We start from the raw sequence: 17,162 nt of genomic DNA on the forward strand, positions 1-17,162 counted from the left end.
CAGGGGGTGGGGGAACCTCAAGAGTCCCCCGTGGCTGCAGCAGCACCCCCTGAAGCCTCACAATGGCAGTAAGTCTGCCATTTTTTTGTTTAGAATTTTTTCCCCGTCCCTGTCCGAGTAAGCCAAAACCTGTTCAGACTCAAGCTGGACTGGGCGTGGCTCTAGTATACACAGAACCAGACTGGATCTGGTTCAGTTCGAATTCAGTTCTACTCAAACCAAACCAGGTTTTCTGGTTTTGTGCACACCCCTATCTGGGGAGGTGGGGAGGCGGTGCCAAAAAAATCACTGAACATTTGTCCCCTGAGATGGTACCAACACCAAAATTTTTGGGCCTGGCTCATGGAATAGATACTTGATATTATGGATATCACATCAATGGATATAATATCAGGATCAAGAGCTGATGGATATTTGCACAATCTACATATTTTTGAAGAAGCATTTCAACTCCACCAACAATTTTGGGGATATGTCCTAGTAATTCCTGATTATCATTTATCTACCTTTTCCTGTGACATTTCCTGATTGTGGACAAGAACTATAGTGTGTGAATCCTGATGCCCATTTACCAAGGGCTGATTTATCATGGTGTGCATAGCAGGGGATGATTGGGTAGAGCAGAGAAACTGTCTTTCAAGGAGACGTATCTGGTATGACTGATCTGTTCAATGAAGCACCCCTGATGCCCTCCTTAGAAACTTCAGGGCTCCCTGGAAGTTCAGTTTGAAAACCACGGCACTACACAAAAGCAATCACTCTTTGTCAGAAAGAAAGGCCATCTTTAAAACGTAGAGATGGAATTTATAGCCATATCATTCTCCTCTTAACAGTCACCTTTTTGCTGAACGATTCTATCCTTATTTTTAAAAATTGTATTACACACACACACACCCAAAAAAGTTCTTCAAGCAGCTTACACAGCAAAAGATATGAGCAACTGGCTCCCTGACCCAAATGGAAGATGTAACACACACACACACACACACACACACACACACACACACACACACACACACTCACGTGCACACACACACACACACACACACACACTGGAGAGAGACTCTGCTGGGCTGAACAGGTTTTAAAAGGTGCCATATGGTACCCTTGAATGCAAATAGTATATCTCTTCTTGGCGCTCTTCAAACATTGCAGATTTCCTAAATTGTAGGGGCATAGTTCCAATAAAACAAGGTGGGATGTTTGTCCCAGGGTCACTGAGGGAGGGGGCTACCAGCTGAGTGACAGATCACTCTTTGACCTCCACCTCCAGTTTCTCTGACTCCCTGGCATGCCGGGCTCCAGTGAGTCTTCTCTGCAAGGTGAGGGGGAGGAATGTCAAGACAGCATCCCTTCTTCCATCTCTCCTCATGACTGGCTAGCAGCCCACTTATCCCTCAGCCTGCCGGAGAAGGTCAGGAGCCACTGTCACTGAGCATCAGCCAGCTGAGCTTGATAACCTAGTCAGCCAGTCATGAAGAGAGGAGGAGGGAGGGGTGGGGCCAAGCCAGAGGTATGCTGTGGATTGCTGGGTACAAAGGTCCAGAATCCATGAGATAATATTGTTTTACACTGGTTTCGAAGAAGAGTATATTAGCAAACTGACCATAACTCTTTTGTTTATAGAATGAATGCCTGAAGCTTGAACCTTTGCATTTTTACTGATAAGTGTGCATATGATTGTAGCCTTGGCAAAACAGGAGGAGTTATCTCACCTCTCATTTATCCCAGGATGAGCAACCATGATTTTTTACTATTAAAAAAAAAAAAAAATCCCATGCACACGGGCTTAACCAAGAAAAGCTAGTTAGGACTAAGCACCATTGAGATCAATGTAGTGGTGGCAGCAGATAAGAGGAATATATTCATGGTTCACAGACTTATTTTATGTTATGACTTATTTTCTTTGGATGCAGCCCACTGTCTTTGGAGTAAGCTCCATTGAACTCAGCGGGCGTACTCTCCTCTGAAGGCAAAATAGGGGCAATAGAAAGCACTATGTTTTACCAGGGTTGGGTACTAGAACATTAAAACTATCCAAAAGAGTGTGTTGGAGAGTGTGGAAGGTGACTCTCAGGGTTACAAATCTCTCTCTCTCTCTCTCTCTCTCTCTCTCTCTCTCTCTCTCTCTCTCTCTCTCTGTGGATGGAATCATTCATCTGTATAATGTATCACTCATTTGTATTAGGCAGTTGTTAAAGATCATGATAGTTGACCAATAGTATATAAAGAGTTAGAAAATACACTGTATTCTAGGTGTGGAGCTTTCTAGTGAAACAATATGTGGCATACACACACACACACACACACACACACACACACACACACGCTGTGGCTCTGTGTTTTCCAGCTGTGTTGTTCATCAGCAGCCATCACTGATCTCCAGCCACACAAAAATGATGCATAATTTAAGATCCAATCCTTCAAGGGAGACTAGACAGGTGCACATCCATGCTGACTTTCCAAACTCAGAAGGTGTGAAATTAATCTTTGTGAAAAAGTTTAAACCAAGGTTCTTCATTTATAAAATGCAGATGAAAATGCCCATTTCCCTCTCAACTGCAGCTACTAGGTACTTGTTGTGGTTCTTGAATGAAGCCAGAGTGGTGTAGTGGTTAGAGTACTGGACTAGGACCAGGGAGACCCGAGTTCAATTCCCCATTCAGCCATGATACTTGCTGGGTGACTCTGGGTCAGTTACGTCTCTCAGCCTAACCTACTTCACAAGGTTGTTGTGAGGAGAAACTTAAGTATGTAGTACACCACTCTGGGCTCCTTGGAGGAAGAGTGGGATATATATATCTTTGGATGCAGCCCACTGTCTTTGGAGTAAGCACTCATACACACACACACGAGAGAGAGAGAGAGAGAGAGAGAGAGAGAGAGAAATAATTTGAGCGGCATAGTGTCACATAGGTCATCATGTGTAGAGGTTCTCTCTGTTATTATTAGGTTTCCCCCATAATTCCTTGTTACACAAAGGTCAGAGGGAATTCCATCCTACTCTAAAGTATGGCCAAATTCGGATGTAACAGGAAATGGGAGGTCCTCTCACCTCCAGTTTTGGTAACTGTACATCCGAGTCCGGCAACCGGAGTTACCTGAGGAAATTGACCCGTGGTTTCCTTCCCTGAACTCCAAACCAAACTTTCAGTTCAGAGGGGATTTTCACTGCTTTAGGTGGCATCATGTTAGGTGGCACCTAATGTGGTGCCAGTGTTACATCCAAATGCTGGCACTGCAATTTCCCTCTCAGGCAAATGGAGTTGAAGGAGGAATCTCCTCTCTCATTCCAGCTGCTATTGGCTGCTGGAGCTGTCCTTCATTAAAGAAAGAGCCCACACAGCCAGTTCTCCCTCCTTTCTGCAGCCAGCATGACTACAATTAGATCGCTCTCCATTTTATCTGAATGTCGATGGGAGAGCGGGTGCTGGGGCACCGAACTGTGGGTCCATTGGCTCCATGATTCCACGTAACATCTGAAGGTGACCAATGTTTATTTGTCATTTTTGGATCCTATTCCTTTTCCAGTTAGCTCAGGGCATTACACATGGTGGTAGGGATGTGAATAAACCAGTTTTGTGCCTCCTTAGGGAAGTGCCAAACCAATTCGGGTGCCCACAGCAGGACAGGGAGTGGTTCCATTAAGAAGCAGGTAAACAGGTTCTTACCTGCTCTGCTGCTGCCCTGCTGCTTTTCTGGGTGTGGCGCTCACTCTGCCAAAGGCCAAACACCATGCTGACCATGCAAATGGTTGCCACACATGTGCGGTGGCCATGTGTGTGCCGATATTGCACACAGGCTGCAGGGAACAGTGCTGCAGCCACACACAGCCTTTAGTAAAATGAGTGTTTTACCCAGAAAAGTGGCAACAATAAGGATGGGTTCTTTTTGGACTATAAAAGCTGGTCAGCAGGTGGCGCTGTGAAAATTGTGTGAGGTCCCTATTCGGCATGTGTACAGAGGGTAAGATCATGCCAGGAACTAGTGTGGAAGCCCACAGCAGTGTCTGGAGAGGGAGAAAGAACATCCTTGGACCTTTTGCACAAGCTTTGACTATCCCATACTTTTTTTGCTGTATGTTTAATGTTCTCCTACACATGGGTTTACTGAGTACTCATTGGGTAAGCTTCTCTCTTGGTGGGTCTGCCCCCAAACCAGAAAGTAGGAGCATGAAATGCTCCTACTTTCAACACATGTTTTTATTCCAGCAGAATAATGCATTGCACAGCTTGACCAAACATGATTCCAACTGGATTGGAGTGGAGAAAAAAACACACCCATCTGCTAAGGGAGGAAAGAGGCTGCAAACAACCACATTTGGTCATAGCAACACACACAGAATGCCACAATATGGAAGTGGCCTTACAAAATAAATACACATTTCTCTAAAAATAAAATAATAGTCTGTTCTCCCTTGCCCCCATCTCCCTGCATTTCTTGGTCTTTCCTTCCATACACCCCAGTCTCTATGGCACCAATGAGTCATAAAGAAGTCTCTGCAAGGTCACTTGTATGACACCTCTCCACTGCACTGGGCGGGGGCAAAGGCTCCTCAGAAGCATAGCAATATTCATACAGGGCCACCTCCTGGTGCTGGAACCAGGCCACAATCTGCGACATTGCACCAAAGGGATAAAGGTACCACCTGTCGCTCTTAATTTGAGAACCCCTGAACTATGGTGTTGTCAGATGAAAGGAAACATTTTCCTCAGTTTTTAATATTTGAGTGAAATGTAGCTGATAAATGTCAGTACCCTTGTGCCTTCTTTGGGCCTTGGGATATATAATTTTTCAGTTGGAGTAGATGTGTTGTGAATATTAAGCTTGCTCACAAGTCTTCTGGTGGTTGTATCGATGTCATGTAGATCAGTAATGGCCCATTTAAAAAATCTCTAAAGAGTGTGTGGAAAAGCAAAACTTGGGCTAGATCAAGTATTTATAGACTGAATTTAAATTGGTACTGGAGAATTCAAAGTTGGTTGTTTTATGGATCTTCTAACATATTTATTAGAGGAAGTACTTTGTTAAATAATGTCTTAGAAGTTTGATAAATGCCAAAATACTTGTGGGGATGTTCCACATTCCCCATCAACATACATAAAACAGATGGTTATGGAGGATCGTGGTCTGTTCCACCTCTCCCAAGTACTTCCATCGCTTAGCAATGAGACTATTGTCAGGAAAGATTCTTGACAGGGGTAGTGATGGTGGAAGCTGGCATGAGGCACTCTTACCTGTGCCAGTATGCCTCCCCATCTCTCTCTCTCTCTCTCTCTCTCTCTCTCTCTCTCTCTCTCTCCAATTTTTATACAGCCCCTCCAAAATTGCCTTAGGGTGGTCCACAAACAAAACAAAGATAGTTCAAATCAATCAACAACGAAAAATATAAAATACCATAAAACAATTAAATAATAAAACAATTTAAAACCCCTGAAAAACTGGTACATTAAAAACCCTTTACAACAATTTAAAAACCCTGGAAGGCCAGGCCAAACAGATAGGTCTTAAGGGCTCTCCTAAAAACCAATAAAGAGTTCGAATTATGGATTTCTGCAAGGAGCGCATTCCACAGTCCAGGAGTGGCTACACAGAAGGCCTGCCTCTGAGTCGCCACCAGACATACTGGTGGTAACTGGAGACGGACCTCCTCAGATGACCTTAACGTGCGGTGGGGATCATGCAGAAGAAGGCACTTAAGGTAACCTGGGATAAGTTAGCATAAATTTGGCTATTATCTGAGGAGGAGCTAAGCTTAAGCCAGAGGTACCCAACAGTGTTCATTCTAACAAGGATTTCCCAAATGCTGTTGACTACAAGTCCCAGAATCCCCAGCTGCAATAGTTTTGTTTTAGTTTCTTAATAAATCTTTGTTTTTTGAACCCAATCAAATGTCTCCAGATAATCTCTTGGGCTGAACTTGTTTCCCACCACCACCAAATATTTATATACTGCTTTTCAACAAAAGTTTCCAAAGTGGTTTACATAGAGAAATAATAAATGAGGCTATTCACATGGACCACAAAAATCAGGCTAACGAAGCCTAGCCTGATTTTTGCAGTCCGTGTGAACCACCGGGCTCGGCTGCAAACCCGGTGGTTCCAGAGCGGGTAACCCGCTCAAGTAACCCACCCCTTAAACGCATTTTTTTTTTTTGCTCATGAGTTGCTGTGGCGCAATTCCATGCTGCGGCTACTCGTGAGTAGACCCCCCGTCAGGAGACTTCAAAGCAGCCTCCCGGCTTGGGGTCTCTCCAGTATGCCCTGTGCCCTTGCGCAGGGCATACTGGAATTTCTGAGGGCCACGCGGCCCCCAAACTCCCCAGCCCCGGCCGGGTCTGTGACGGAGCCGGCAGTCGTGTGGGCGGCCGCTTCAGCTGCCCAGAGCAGACTGTCTCCCCGCTCACCCTCCCCAGGCAGGTCTCTTTGACCGTGAGACCCGCCTCAATAAATAAAATGGATCCTCACACACACCAGAGCATATTCTGCTGTGTGAGGGTTTTAATGTTTCTCCTCACACCCCTCAACCGTTGGTGTATAATCTCCATCATTCTCAGCCACAAGGGCCAAAGAGAATATTGGGGTGGGGCAATAGTGTGTGTGTGTGGAGAGAGAGAGAGAGAGAGAGAGAGAGAGAGAGAGAGAGAGAGAGAGACTGGCACATGCTACACTCTATGTGGTGAGGAGGGAAGATTGGCCATTGTGGCGGAGGGTAGTGGGAACTGTAAGCCAACAACACCTGGGAACTCAAAGCTGGGAACCCCTGGCCTAGTTCAGTTCATATAATGCTAGCTGAGCAAAAATACACCTTTTAAGGTGGTGATTCTCTCATATTTAGCAGGGGTCTAGCTAGGGGAGAGGGGGCCTGTGTTCACCCTTCTCCCCAGCGGCCACTCAGTGAGGGAGATAAAATAGGCACGGGTGGAGCTCAGTGGCCCTCAGGAGCTGGGGCCCCCGGGTTCTTTGAATCCATCCACTCAATTGTAATTATAACCCAGGTGAGAGCAAATGTCCCTATCCAGCTCCAGCACAGCATCCCTCCAATGGCTGTTGCTGCTGGTATCAAATTCTTTTTAGATTGTGAGCCCTTTGCGGACAGGGACAATCTTATTTATGTATTATTTCTTTTTCAGTGTAAAGCGCTTTGAGGACTTTGGTTGAGGAGTGCTATATACATATTTTTAGTAGTATTATTAGTGATATTATTATAATGATAGGGGCGAGGGCATCTTGGTCAGAGAGCATGACTTTGAGCTGTGGCATCTCTGGACTTAATTAGCTACTGCAGATCATTTTAGCATCTCATTTCCTTTTTTGGATCTAAGCTTTCCCCCTTGTCAATTATCTTTCCTCTTTTAGATTCATGTTTCTTCTGATTTAACATTAAGGTTATGCTTTCATCATCCACTTCAGGTTGCTGATGTGACATTACTATCCCCCCCATCCCCCCCCCCCCCGCAATTTGACACTGGAGAGCTATATAGTTGATGTTTACCATTTTAATATTATTAAAATCAGCTCATTCGCCATACGTCTTTTCGATAAACCCCAGGTTTCTACGTGTTCTTTTCTTTAACAATGGTCTTCCCATTGATTTTTGCATTTAAAAACCACACAAAACAAATTCATCAGCAGAGAGTAATTGAATTGAATCCAAATTCTGCTTATTTTTAAAACTTTCAAAATCCTATCCAGGGGAAAAAAATTCCAAGGATCATGATTGGCTCTATGACAGACGATAATTTTGTTATGAACCCTAAAATAAACCTCGCAGGCATAAAAGGACAGGGGAAAAAAATACTGTAAATTCTTATTTCTAATGGGGATTTGAAACCATTCGGTATATTTAGATGGTAAACAATGCATACAATGTCTTCCCACCCTATAATGCAAGACGTCAACTTCTTCAGAGTCTACTCTGGCAATCTTCTTTTATTTATTGTCTTTTTGTACTTATTAAAGCTTTACAACCTACCTTTCTACCAGAATAGAGATTCAAGCAGCTAATCACCTTTCTTTGGTGTTTCTAGTTAATCCATTCTGTGCTCCAGGCCAGTTCTTGAATGGTGCTTTAGCTGGCTTGGGGTCCACTCCTAGTCTGGAGGTGGGTCAGACAAACAACAAGCTGCAGGAGAATGGAAAGCTGTCTGCACTTGCCGTTCTGTAAACAAGACTGCTTTAATTAAACTATTCATATTCTTAAGTATACTCCACTGCCTGGTCCTTGGGTGCCACAACTCTTTCCTCTGGATTTTACAATTCCCAATAGAACAATCATAAGGTTACCAAATCAACTGAAGCCTGATCCAGACATTATGCTGTATGAGTGTACAGTTGTCTGTACACTCACACGTGTGTGTATGAATGACTGAGTCGTGTGTGTGTGTGTGTGTGTATGAATGACTGGAGAGGAGAGCTGGTCTTGTGATAGTAAGCATGACTTGTCCCCTTAGCTAAGCAGGGTCCACCATGGTTGCATTTGAATGGGAGACTTGATGTATGAGCACTGCAAGATATTCTCCTTAGGGGATGGAGCTGCTCTTGGAAGACCAAAAGGTTCCAAGTTCCCTTCCGATATCTCCAAGATAGGGCTGAGAGAGATTCCTGCCTGCAACCTTGTAGAAGCCGCTGCCAGTCTGTGAAGACAATACTGAGCTAGATTGACCAATGGTCTGACTCAGTTTATGGCAGCTTCCTATGTTCCTGTGATTGTATCTGTGTTCATTTTAAAAACAAAACTGGATACAGGCCCTTCAAATGCATGGTCCAGATAGGAAGTGTACTTCTGTACCTGTGTTCAGCATAACATGTGAATGAATATACCTGTATACATTGAATCTGTGTACAGATCTGTACCTGTGTACATTGTAAACCTGTTGTATGAGAGCTGAACTTAATGTGTGAATGGGCCTCATAATACAGCCGTTAACTGTTTACAGCAGAAACATAGGTCTACAACTATCAGATTACAGCATCTCCAAAAGTCTTCCAGAGGAGCCAGGTTTTGGCTATATATACAGAGTAATTGAGCCCAGTGGGCCTTCCTAGTGAAGACATCCTACAACTGGGGGGCAGCAATGGGAAACAATGGAAATATCACCTCACGACTGCCCAGAAGCTGTTTTAAGTCTTTCCACAATAGCACTACAGCATCAGAGCTGCCTTTCAAGTTGCACAGCAGCCCTGGAGGGTCCCTAATGCCGACATTTTGCTGCATAGAATGTCAGCCATCCCTTCTCTACTATATTATACGTATTTTTAAATTTTTTAAATTAGATCTGTTTTTATATTTTAGCATATATTTTAATTGTGTATTTTTAATAGTCCTGTTTTCATTGTTTCTATGTGAACCGCCTTGTGATTGTTTTTTAATGAAAGGCGGTACATAAAATTTAACAATCAATCAATTAATCAATCAAAGAGCTGCGGCAATGCCCCAACAGAATGTAATGAGCTGGAGTACAGCCGGTGTGATGCAGTGGCTAGAATGTTGGACAAGGACTGGGGATACCAGAGTTCAAATTCCAGTTCAAGCATGCAATTCACTAGCTGATTGGGCCATTTGCTTAACTCTCAGCCTAACCTACCTCACAGGGTTGTTGTGAGGATAAACAACCATATGCACTGCTCTGGGCTCCTCAGAGGAAAAGCAAGAAATATAATGTAAATTTTATTTTATATTCTTATATTCTGTTTTATATACTTACATTCTTGTGAGTTCCGTTGCTGTTTGTGCCCTCAAGAACCCATGAGTTACAAATACTGCATGTGATGGTGTGTTTGTGTGTAGGGGGGTGGTGCTTAACTTGCAGCAGAGTGGGGGGGGGTGTTGGGGGTGGGCTCTGGGGGTGGGCAGGCTCCAAAGGCCTTTAGGGCTAGGCTCCAAAATTACCTGGGTGCTTCTCTGTGTGGATACGTGACAGAAAATACATGAACTGCTACTTGGTTGTGTTGTGACAGGAATTGAAAATATACACAAATTTCACAAAAAGGGGAAATGCTATCCATGGTCTTGCTTTCTAAACAGCTCAGAACTTGCTCATTCAGAGCAAGGAGCCATCGTTGCAGCAACAGAACAGCCTAACAGAAATTCCCAATTAGCTGCACCAGTGCAGGGGGAAAGTGGCAATTATTGACACTCTCCGTTGCCCCAGAAAGCCCTCTGTACCCCCTACAAATATGCCCCTGAGGGCTGTGCAGCACAGAAGGATACCTGGGAAGGGGCAGCCATCACAGATTGTCCCTTCCCCACTGCACCGGTGCAGTTCATTAGCCTGCTCCTCTTGCTACTCTGTTGACCCTAGCTCTGTGTCAGTCCATATGAAATAGCAAGCCGGTCAGCACTTTTGAACGGCAGTATCAAATATCACAGGCACATGCTAGCTTGCAAACTATTCAAGTGCAATGCTGAAAAGCCATTTGTAACGGTATTTATAAATGCATTGATAATGATTTAGACCGACTCACTAACAGCACAGCACACTGCCTGTTCAGAAGTGCACCTAGGTAATTTCGGAGCCTGGATCTAAAGGCCTTTGAAGGCCCCACCCTTATTGCTGGAGACACCCCCTGCAAGTTAAGCACCATCCCCCTACACACACACACACACCATGACACATGCAGTATTTCTAGCATGTAGGTTCTTGATGCAGGAGCATAGGGAAGTCGGTAGCAGCCCTGGTTCAGCTTGCCGCCGCAGAACCCCCACCCACCCCAGGGAGAGCAGTTTCCAGGGTAATCTCCCCCCCCACCCCAGCACCGAACCGCAGCTCCGCGGTCCGGTGCACATGACTACTTGACAGGTTGACAGGCTTGGGATGGGACATGGCGGTGTCCCTGTTGCCAGGCAACTGCATAGCTGCATTGGAGACAGGAGGGGCAGGGCTGGTGTTCAGAGAGGCAGCCAGCGAGAAGCACTGCAGGCATGGAGCAGGTCTGTACTGCCATCTCTATGACTGCAGTTTCAAAAACCTCACAGAACTGCAGTTATGGTGCTGTAAACCTTCAGATGTAACGCTTTGATGGCCAAACCGCTGATTTTAGCGCCGAACCTCACTGCAAACCCAAGGTTCAAATTGGAGTTTGGTGAGGCAAACCGCAGATCTCTTTCATCATGGAACTGTGGCTGCATGAATTTGGACATAACGGAGTTCCATCCTCTGCCCACTTTAACTCCAGTTTCATGTCATCAGGGGTGCTCCTAGGTAATTTTGGTCCCCAGACCTGAAGGGCTTTGGACTCAGTCACCCCCCCGTGAGTTTAAAATTGAAAGTTAAAAGTTTTAAAGTTATACCTGCTGCAAACTGGTGCCAAAAAGTCCAGGGGGCCTCCAAGATTTAGGGGGGCTTCCTGCCTGCTGCCATCCCACCCCACCCCATCACCCCTTCAAATATTCAAGCCATGCAATGTGTGTGGCTGGGGTGTGTGGTGTGTGTGTGGGTGAGCCAAGCAGTCCTCCCCCACCCCCGTGGATTTGGTGGCGGAGCGGGAGTTAGGAGCAGCCACTAGGCTCAACCTCTTGGCCCAGTGGCCCTTCTGGCCCCATCCCCACCAAGGCCCCCGCCTACAATTCACACATTACAGCAGTGGTGGCCTGCACAGTGGTGGCCACCACCACCAGCACTACAGAGGGGAGCATTTGAAGGCCACCCCCCAGGTGGCAGAGGACCGGGCCAGATCCCAGTGGCCAGGGGTGTAACGAGGCTGGAGTGGGCCCAGAGACAAAATTTTAAAATGGGCTCCTCGCTGATAGAGAAACTCAAGTATGTAGTACACCGCTCTGGGCTCCTTGGAGGAAGAGCGGGATATAAATGTAATAATAATAATAATAATAATACACACACTTGACTTGCCTTTGGGGGCCCCCTTGAGGCGTGGGGGGGCCCAGGCAGCTGCCTCCCCTTGCCTAATGGTAGTTATGCCCCTGCCAGTGGCCCAGTCCTAAGAGCACCTCCGCATGTTATATCCAAACTAGTATTTTCAAGCCCGTTAAAATAACGGGCGCTAGTAGGGCGGCCTCTGTCGCCGTCTTTCCTCTCCCTGCGCTCTGCCCGCCCTCTCCCCCTCTCCTAGCTTCCTCCGCCGCCTCTGTTGTTTTCGGCGCCCAGGCCGGACCCGCTGCCGCTGCCGCTGCCTCTCCTCTTCCAGCGGCTGGGCTGGACCCGCCGCCCCCGCCTCTGCCCTCCTCGTGGCTGCCTCTGGCCTTCCTGTGCCCGGGCCCCCGGCGTCTTTCCCTTCCCTGCAGCCGCCGCTGCCCCTGTTCTTTTTGGTGGGCGGGCCAGACCCGCCGCCGCCTCTTCTATCCCCACGGTTGGCCTGGACCCGCTGCCGCCGCCTCTGCCAGTCCCGTTGCCACCGTTATTGCTCCGCGCCGCCAGGCTGCGGCTTCGCCGCCACCTCGGCTAGCTTCCCCCGCCGCTTCCTCCCCCCTCCATGTCCCCGCTTCTCCTTCTCGGTTCAGCGGCAGAGCCGTTCCTGCCGCTGCCGCCTCTTCCCTCCCCGGTCCCCACTTTCCACTTCTCCTTCCCCCTTTACGGGAGCCAACATGGCCACCGTGTCTCTGCGGCCGTATCTTTCTCGGACGTTCTGGGCATGCGCTCCAGAACGGCCGAGAAAGACACAGGCAGACACGGGATTACACCTAACCATTTTATTATAGACGATTCGGCTGTTGTCTGGAAGCCAGGAACAGCTATGGTCTTCCCTTTCCCCTGCAGAGCTCAAAGAACTGTGAGAGAAAGCTGGCAGAGACTGGAAGAACTGTGGAGAGGAGTTGAGTTGTCTGGCAGCATTAGCAGCTCAAGACCTTTGTTTGCCTGAGGCAGAAGATGCTTCTTCTGTGCACCCTTCTCACTTTCTGTCCCACTCCTTTTCTAGGAAGCATGGGGCAAAAGGACATCTTGTCACCTTCCTAGTGTCTCCATAATCTGCTGCCTAAGGTGAATACCTCACCTCACTTCATGGAAGAGCTGCCCTAAAGACCCATGAGCATTGGAGTCTTCCTGGGGTCTCTAAATTTACTTCAAGGAGGACCCACACTTGGAAAAGAAGGCCTTTGGGGCTGACTGCAGCAGATTCAGGTCAAAGGATGGCCTGTACTTAACAGGCATGAAGTCAAAATGTCTCTTCCCTCGTGGTACCCAGCCTGCCATTCTAACAGACCTAACTGAAAGTGATCTCATGTCAGATGCCTGAGTGTTTGTTGTCAGCAAAACAAATAATACACTACACCATGGGGAACAACATGAGTCTGGAGGTAAAGGTGAAAGCGTTTCTTTCGACAGTTGTCAGCTGATGTTGGGAATAAAATATTTATTGTCACCTGCCAGGGGAAACTAATTAGTTACCTTTATGCCACAAGAAAACATACTTGCTGTGATGGATTTTTTTTAAAGGACTATACAAGATATATATATGTATATATATATATATATATTCTTCACGGGTATTATTTTTTAAGATGGGGAATTGAGTAGAAATAGACATTTCAGCTTCAAGATGCAAAGATGGAAACAGACACAGTTCTTTGTGAAAGGTATGTATGCATGTGCATGCATACATTTTGGAAAGGAAAACATGAGTTTTTAGAACAATAGGCAAATGTGGGAGAATAGCTGTTTTGTATGCAAAGAAGTATATCTTTTGGCCATACTGTAAGTTATAGCAACAAAACTAAAATATCAATCCAAAATAAAATAAAAAACCAGCATGTGCACATATGCATCATACATATACGCCAACCTTTCCTGTTTACTGGGGACAGTGAAGTTACTATATATAACTGATCCCTACAATCAGGTTCTGTACCAGAGGACTGGAAGTTACTAATGTAACACTGCTTTTCAAAAAGAGATTGAGGTGGGTGAGTCCGAGAAATTACAGACCGGTTAGCTTAATGTCTGTTCCAGGCAAATTGATGCAAAGCATTTCCAAGGATAAAATTGTTAAGCATATAGAAGAACAGGCCCTGCTGAAGCAGCATGGTTTCTGTAAAGGTAAATCTTGCCTCACCAACCTTTTGGAGATCTTTGAGAGTATCAACAGATGTGAGGATGAAGGTGATCCAATTGAGATAGTATACTTGGACATTCAAAAATGTTTGACAAAGTTCCTCATCAAAGACTCTTGAGAAAACTTAGCAGTCATGGGATAAGGGGACAGGTTTGGTAACTGGTTGAAAGACAGGAAACAGAGGGTAGATATAAATGGAGAGTTTTCACAATGGAGGGAAGTAAGAAGTGGGGTCCTCCAGAGATCTGTACTGGGACCGATGCTTTTAAATTTATTCATAAATGATCTAGAAGCAGGGGTAAGCAGCGAGGTGGCCAGATTTGCAGATGACACCAAACTATTTAGCATACTGAAATTCAAAAGAGATAATTTGTGATAAGCTCCAAAATGATCTCTCCAAACTGGGTGAGTGGGTGACAAAATGGCAAATGCGTTTCAGTGTTAGCAAGTGCAAAGTGATGCACATTGAGGCACCCCCCGCCCCGTCGTCAACTTCACATATACACTGATGGGATCTGAGCTGTCAGTGACGGACCAGGAGAGGGATCTTGGGGTCATAGTGGACAGCTTGTTGAAAGTGTCAACTCAATGTGCAGCAGCTGTGGAAAAGGCCAATTCCATGAGAGGGATCATTAGGAAGAGGATTTATAATAAAACTACTAATATTATAAGTACCTTATACTATGGTGTGGCCTTATACTATGGTGCGGCCACATCTGGAGTACTGCGTACAATTCTGGTAACCATGTTTTTAAAAAGACATTGTAGAACTGGAAAAGGTGCAGAAGAGGGCAACCAAGATGATCAGGGGCCTAGAGCACCTTTCTTACGAGGCAAGGCTACAACATCTGGGGCTATTTAGTTAGAAAAAAGACTACTGTGAGGAGACATGACAGAGGTGTATATAATTATGCATGCTGCAGAGAGAGGTCTATAAAATCATGCATGGTGTGGAGAAAGTGGATAGAGAGAAATTTTTCTCCCTCTCACACAACACTAGAACCAGGGGTCATCTCATGAAATTGAGTGCAAGGAAATTTAGGACCAACAAACGGAAGTACTTTTTCACAACACAACTTTCACAACTTGTGGAATTCTCTGCCACAAGATGTGGTGACAGCCAACAACCTGGATGGCTTTGAGTGCAGTTTGGATAACTTCATGGAGGAGAGGTCTATCTACAGCTACTAGTTGGAGGGATTATAGGCCACCTCCAACCTCAAAGGCAGGATGCCTCTGAGTACCAGTTGCAGGGGAGTAACAGCAGGAGAGAGGGCATGCCCTCAACTCCTGCCTGTAGGCTTCCAGCGTCATTTTGTGGGTCACTGTGTGAAACAGGATGCTGGACTAGATGGGCCTTGGGCCTGATCCAGCAGGTCTGTTCTTATGTTCTTATAGACCAGCCTCAGAGGCAAGATGCTTCTAAATATCAGTTGTAGGGGAGGAACAGCAAGAGAGAAGGCACTCCCTCAGCTCTTGCCTGTGGGCTTCTCAGCCGTTTGCCTGTGGGCCCTTGTGTGAAACAGGATGCTGGACTAGATAGGCCTTGGGCCTGATCCAGCAGGGCTGTTCCTTTGTTCTTATGACAGTCCCTATGTTCTGGAATCTGTCTTTGGCAAAGCACTGTTCTTAGTTTGTCCCTGTTTATGCTTCTTAGGGATGCCTTTGGGACAACTCTAGAGACTCATGTTTTTTCATGTGAATTGCGAGGGTTGCCTTTCTTCAGGGCACTGCTCCCTCCCCAGAGTCTTTAGAACTAAATCTCCAACAGGGCAGATGCCTCCTGTCTTTAGTATAGCTGCATGTGAATGTGTGCACAATGCTATATACAGTGGGTAGAATCCAGTCTTCAGCAAAGTGTAACAAATGGAGGGGGCCTGTGCAGTAATCCCTAAGATGTGAATTGGTTGTTCCAAGTTTCTCCCTATTTTCATCTATGAAATGTTAGAGGGTATGGGCTTGACTCTTCTTAGATAAGCTGTAACAGTGAGTGGGCTCACACATCACATCGGCAAATAAGTAGGAGGGAATCACCATGTCTGGTGAGTGGGCTCTCCCGGTGTTTATCAGTACTTCCAACCCTTTCTGTGTTGTGCAAATCTGCCAGTGTCGGATGGGCAGGGCATAACTTCCCCTTTGTTTGCTGTTTTTGGGCTCTAAAAAACTCTCTCCAATCCTTTGTGACTCCCTCCCCAGAGTGGAGCATGGCCTCTTTAGGTGCAATGAGTCAGCAAGCTATGTGGGTGTGTAGCAAGGCTGGAATGGACCCTGGGACGAAAAGTGGAGCTAGGCTGCCTTAACATAAGAACATAAGAGCAGCCCTGCTGGATCAGGCCCAAGGCCCATCTAGTCCAGCATCCTGTTTCACACAGTGGCCCAACAGATGCCGTTGGAAGCCTACAGGCAGGCGTTGAGGGCATGCCCTCCCTCCTACTGCTACTCCCCTGCAACTGGTACTCAGAGGCATTCTGCCTTTGAGGCTGGAGGTGGCCCACAGCCCTCCAACTAGTAGCTGTTGATAGACCTCTCCTCCATGAAGTTATCCAAACCCCTCTTAAAGCCATCCAGGTTATTGCCTGTCACCACATCTTGTGGCAGAGAATCCCACAAGTTGATTATGCGTTGTGTGAAAAAGTACTTCCATTTGTTGTTCCTAGATTTCTTCTTCTTCAGAGAGGCACATTGTGGAGGATGAAGAGCAAACGGTCATCCAGCTGGGGTGCCCCTCTCCCTCAGGGGCCCATGAACATTTGTCCTCCTTTATTCAATTGTGGCTATGCCAAGGGGCATAGCAAAGGGAGTGCAGTCAGTGTTCATTAACACTGGCAGCCCTCCAGTTTGTGGTGCATGCTCAAGAGCTCTCCCTTCCCCCAGGCCAGGGCTCCCACGGTGCCGGCCACCTGCAGCCACCACCAGCCTCCTCCTTCCACTGCTCACTGCAGCTCAGCCAATGGAAGAAGAGTGAATACAGCTGGGCGAGCGGCCGAAGGAGGCAGGCTTCTAGCTGATGGAAGGATGCACAAAGCCAGATGAGTGCAGACAAAGGAAGGGGCTGGCCACAGCCGGTGGCTGAATGCAGAGGATGACATCAGTGGGGGAAGCCCTAGCCTCAGGGAGTAGGGAAGGTGGGAGCTCTGCAGTTCCCCGGTGAAA

At 46.5% G+C, this 17,162-nt stretch overlaps 1 long non-coding RNA gene across 1 annotated transcript; it reads left to right on the plus strand.

Moving 5' to 3' along the window:
• Window positions 1–4,546: 4,546 nt before the first annotated feature.
• On the plus strand, window positions 4,547–13,324 carry LOC128349278 (uncharacterized). The gene is made up of 2 exons (XR_008318698.1): window positions 4,547–4,641; window positions 12,876–13,324. It is a non-coding gene; the product is annotated as an uncharacterized LOC128349278 (long non-coding RNA).
• Window positions 13,325–17,162: the final 3,838 nt, after the last annotated feature.

The sequence above is a fragment of the Hemicordylus capensis genome, chromosome 3 (genome assembly GCF_027244095.1).
Source record: "Hemicordylus capensis ecotype Gifberg chromosome 3, rHemCap1.1.pri, whole genome shotgun sequence".
Taxonomy (NCBI): Eukaryota; Metazoa; Chordata; class Lepidosauria; order Squamata; family Cordylidae; genus Hemicordylus; species Hemicordylus capensis.